Source organism: Pan troglodytes, chromosome 3, assembly GCF_028858775.2.
Source record: "Pan troglodytes isolate AG18354 chromosome 3, NHGRI_mPanTro3-v2.0_pri, whole genome shotgun sequence".
NCBI lineage: Eukaryota > Metazoa > Chordata > Mammalia > Primates > Hominidae > Pan > Pan troglodytes.
The window spans coordinates 25,455,042-25,460,561 of record NC_072401.2 but is presented as its reverse complement, the minus strand read 5'-3'; positions in this window follow the sequence as shown (position 1 = coordinate 25,460,561).

Sequence of the window (5,520 nt, the reverse complement as noted above, 5' to 3'; positions counted from 1 at the left end):
AGGAAACATCAGGAGTAGGAATCAAGCCTTTTCTCTAATGTCAACTATTCAGGACAAGGCAACGCTTCTTATCCTTGAGTGGATCTGGGGAGCTCGGGCTCCCTGTTCCCTAACTCTGTCTGCAAGTTATGCACAGAGACCAGGACAATATATTTTTAGCCACTTGGAAAAGATCTTTCTGGTATGAAACAGACCAGAAAAAGGAAATTTGGCAGCACCAAGAGAGGATCTTTCTGCAGTGCAGGTGATGAGAAAGGACTTGATGTTGTTCAGCAAAGCTCTGTTCTCCGCACACTCCATTTTAGGTTTTTTATTTGCTATTTTGTCAGCTTTTCACATTGAATAGCACTAACTATAGCGAAATATAATGTCATTCTGGGGTCCTGAAAAAGGAAGCAGGTCAACTTTACATTTCTTTCATTAACATAGAAAGTCAGGAGAATTTTCTGGTATTTCATATTTTCAGCAAAGTGGAGTATCTGCTCTACTTACTAAAAATGACACTCCAACCCCCCATTTCCATCTGCATTTACGTTCTGCACATATTGCTGAAGTAGCTTTTTCTTCCTTATGTTTACTGCCAATGCATTTGCATTTTCTGTCGCAATAAATAACCCAGTAAAACCCTCCGATGGTAGGTTCTAGCCTGGCTCTTTCTAAGCATGGAATCATAGACAATGATTTATAGTCATGCTGGCCCAGAGGATGCAAAAAAATGGACATTTGTAAAGGAAAAATAAGTGAGTTCAAACAAACGCTAGCTGAGCTGTGAGAAAATTAAAGATGTGAAATTAACATGAAATTTTCTATGACCATTAAAGTCACGGGTTGGGGTGGGAGGCAAGGCAGGAGGAAGCTCTCATTCCAGAGGCTGTGTCTGCGGGGGTCACCACTGTTTTCCCAGCATGCCTAGTCCCAAAGTGTACCTCAATTAATATTTTCTAAAAGGATGCTGATTAAATGACTGGTTGACATTTGCAGGGTACCAGGCACCAGGCAGAGTGTTACATACCTTAACTCATTTATTCTCAGGACTCTTCACAAAGCAGCCACTTTCATATCCCCATTTTACAGATGTGGAAATGGAGGCACAAAGAGGTTGAGAGCTTCCCCGGGTCACACAGCTGAAGAGTGGCAAAGCCAGGAAAACAGGGCCTAGAGTGGTTAAGCAACTCCCTCAAGTTTGCACAGCCAATAAGACCTGAAACGGAGAAAACAATAATCATATCTAACCCTTCTTTAGCCCTAGCCCAGTGCCAGGTGCTATTCTAAAGGCTTTATAGCTATTATCTCGGTCCTCACAAATTCTGTGAGGCAGGTCCAATCATTATCCCCATTTTACAAATGAATCAACAGAGGCACAGAGAAGTTAAGGAACTTGTCTGGAGTCACACAGTCAGCAGGAAGAGGAGCTTGGGTTTAAACCCAGGAAACTCTGGCACCAGAAGCTGTGCCCTTATGCACTGGGCTACCCTCCATTTTTAAGCCATAAATATGCAAAAAGCCTCAGCGTTGTAAGTGCCAAGTGCTGATCCAGATGTGTTTGACTCTAGAGCCCATGTTTTGTTCTGTAATCCCATTCCAAGGAGAGCATGTGGATGTGGCAGTGGGGTGAGGGGTGAGGGGACACAAGAGGGTGAGGGGGTCTATTTTGCTGCGTGGGTCATATGAGAAGCTGGATAGGCCATTCTTCATGAAGGGCTGTCTAATCCCAGCCTTTTTCTTTTCTTTTTGAGACAGAGTTTCGCTCTTGTTGCCCAGGCTGGAGTGCAATGGCACGATCTTGGCTCACTGCAACCTCCGCCTCCCGAGTTCAAGCGATTCTCCAGCTATTATTTTTTTTATTTTTTTATTTTTTTTAATTTTTGGAAGAGATGGGGTTTCACTATGTTGGCCAGGCTGGTCTCAAACTCCTGACCTCAGGCAATCTACCCGCCTCAGCCCCCCAAAGTGCTGGGATTACAGGTGTGAGCCACCGCACCTGGCTCTAAGCCCAGCCTTTTCTGCTGACCACCCACTTACCCGTGAGTAGCCAGTAGTCACTGATGTGGAGCCCTCTTGTGTGCCACCAGCCAGCCACCCTCTCTGGAGCTTAGGACATGGTGGGGGGTGGTGGGACAAGGCCTGAGTCTGGGAATAGTTTAGGGGGCTTGAAATCCTTTGGAGCCTCTTACTCCAACCCCCTTGTGTTCTAGGTAGGAAGTGGAGACCCAGAGATGACGTGTCTTGCCTAAGGGAGGGAGAGCTAGCACTTTCCTGTGTGTGCTTTGTTTTCACCATGGAAGATGATGAACATGGTACCACCTTGGAATCTGCAGCTTGAATCTTCTGAGTCTCAAGTAATCAAGATTGTAAAAGCCCATGACCTTGTGATTTACAGAAGCACAACTAGGAGACCTGTGAGGCTGTGGCTTCTTGAACGGGGATGGGCTAGCGCGTTTGAACACCTCCATCTCCCCTTGGGGCTCCTGTTCTCTACACAGTAGAAACGGTAACGTGAGAGCTGTGCACCTTATGAAGGTGACACAAAGGTTGAGTTTATGGCAGACTCTGTGTTCATTGCTATACCTGCACTTTCCTGCACTTATGCCTGTAATCCCAGCACTTTGCGAGGCTGAGGCGGGCGGATCACGTGGTCAAGAGATGGAGACTATCCTTGTCAACATGGTGAAACCCTGTCTCTACTAAAAATACAAAAATTAGCTGGGTGTGGTGGTGCCCAGCTATATGTTATGCACTGTGCCAAGCAGTGAGTATTCAGTGTTTAACAAAAAGGACACAGTTCCTTCTCATGTGAAGCTATTTACTGTGATACTAAGACATTAAGTGGTTCCTCAAAGCCTTTGGTCATATCTAAATGTGACTGGCCTATATAGTGATCTGTAAGTTTTTAAAGGGTCAACTTTTGATAAGCCAAAGTCATAAACTTTCTCAGCAAAAAAATTAAAAATGTATTTGCATTTAAAGATATATCTAGAGTCTGACCACATCCACTCTGGCCCAAGTCACCATGGTTTCCCACCTTGATTATTGTTGTGGCCGCCACACTAGGCCCCCTGCTGCCTCCCTGACTCCTCCTTGTCTGTTTTCCACTTAGTGGCTGGAGGCATCCTGTTAAAGTGTAAGTCAGATCAGGTGGTTCAGGAAAAGTCAGGGCTTCCCATCATTCATACAGCAAGAGCCAAATTTCTACAATAGCTTACAAGAACGTAAACTACTCTTTCTGTCTTTGTTTCTCTGACACAACACACACACACACACACACACACACACACACACACATCCTCTCTGACCTCATCTCCTAAACTATTTCCTCTGCTTGCTTGGCTCTAGCCACTCCAGCCTTGTCCTTGCTATTCCTCGAATGTTCCTTAGGCATAGAAGAGCAAAAGACAGAAAGAACCTGGATCCCGAATGACCACATGGAGCAGAGCTGCCCCACCAATCCGGATGGTCACCTTTAGACTGTTAACAGGAGAGAGAAATATATGTCTGTCTTTTTTTGAGATGGAGTCTTGCTGTGTCACCCATGCTGGAGTGCAGTGGTGCAATATCTTGGCTCACTGCAACCTCTGCCTCCTGGGTTCAAGTGATTCTCCTGCTTCAGCCTCCCAAATAGCTGGGACTGCAGGCACATGCCACCACGCCCAGCTAATTTTTTTATTTTTAGTAGAGATGGGGTTTCACCATGTTGACCAGGATGGTCTCCATCTTTTGACTTCATGATCCATCTGACTTGGCCTCCCAAAGTGCTGGGATTACAGGTGTAAGCCACCACACCTGGCCACTTCTGTCTTATTTAAGGCAATATATTTTGGGATCTCTTTGTCATTGTGTAGTCTATATTCAACCCAAAGGATGGCAAACAAAGGCTCTTGAGCCAAATCTGTCTCTCCGTATGCTTTGTAAATAAAGTTTTATTGGAATTCAGTATTGCACATCCACTTATCTATCATCTGTGGCTGCTTTTGTGCTTCAGTGGCAGAGTTGAGCAGGTACAATAGAGATTCTAAGACTCCAAGGCCTAAAATATTTATTCTCTAGCTTTTCATAGAAAATATTTGCTGGCTTCTCTTCTAAACATATAAATCTGTTATTATTATTTTTCATGTGAAGAAAATGAAGCCCTCAAAGGCTAAGTAAGCAAGAGTCAAACAGCAAGTGAGTAGCTCAGCTGGGTTCAAACCCAGAACTGTCAGACTTTCCTATTCAGAGCAAATAGTGTCTTAGATATACCAGACTAGGAAATGAAGTCAAGCCATACATTTACTCACACTCCACTCAAACATGCAAAAAAGTAAGCTTCTGTATTTTTTTGTCTAACTGACCTAATTTTTTTCTGGACCCCCTAGCACTGGATAGTAAGTAAACCAGGCACAGACCAACCCAGTAATGTCAATCTAATCTAACAATTTCAGTAGTCCTGTTAGACCATTCAGGCTGTTTTGAGTTAAATAGTCAGTTTTTCAGATTTCCACCACCTTCAGCTTCTCTTGCAAGAGAACTTTTAAGGTCCTTGTGGCAGTGGGGATAGGGTGGGATGGGGAAGGGTTTTTACGTGAGTATAGTATCTTCTGGACACACTCTGTCTTCTGCCCTGTTCGGGTTTGGTCTCCGAACTCAGGACCACTGAGGTCTGGTTGATCCTATCTAATCTTGCTGAGTAACTTTGGCCAGGAACTTCTCATCTGAAAAGTGGGGATCATAATAGTGCTTACCTCCCAAGGCTAATTCAAAAATTAAATATGAGATAATAAATGGAAAGCACTTAGACAAGCCTGACATTTAATAAGTGTTCAATACGGGTCAATATCATTGTTGTTGGCCAGGACCCATCACTGGATCTTGGCCATTTGCTCTCGTCGTAGGAAATGACTGAGTGGACTCTGTCCCCTGGCAGGACGCTCTGCCAACCCTTTCAGCCCCTCCAGGTCTCCTCAGCGGGGCATGTAAATGAGATCCTATGCAGCCAAAAGTGCTGTGTCTGCCATAGTCATTGCCCCTACATTGTGTCATGTTGAAAGGGGCTGCTTGGTGGGCTTCTCCTGGGCATTCTGCACATCCATCTGGGACTCACAGGGAAGCATGTCTCTGGCTCTGCAGAGTTTCTGGCCCTCCCCTTCCCTCTGGAACACACCCCCCCACATCCAGAGCCTTGGCCATTCTTTCTCTGCTTTCTCAGCCTGGCTCCTCTTCCTCTCACAATCTCTTGGACTAGAAGGAATAGACTTCTCATTTCCTTGTCATCATACCATGGCTTCTTTCTCCTCTGTCTCATAGTAAAACTCTACGATCTAGGCAGCCAGGCTCTAATGTAGTAATGAGAGGAAGGGAGTTTAGAAAATCCTCTGTTGACAGTGCCCAGCTATCAAGACCATTGTCTTGTTAAAGAGGTCAAGGAAGGCAGCCTAGAGACTCCAGCTGGTTAATGGCCTCTTTCTTCTGGGTAGAACTTGCCCTTTTCTTCCCTGGGGCAACTGGGAATGATTATCCCCACTGGAGAAGCATTCTGGCAGATCC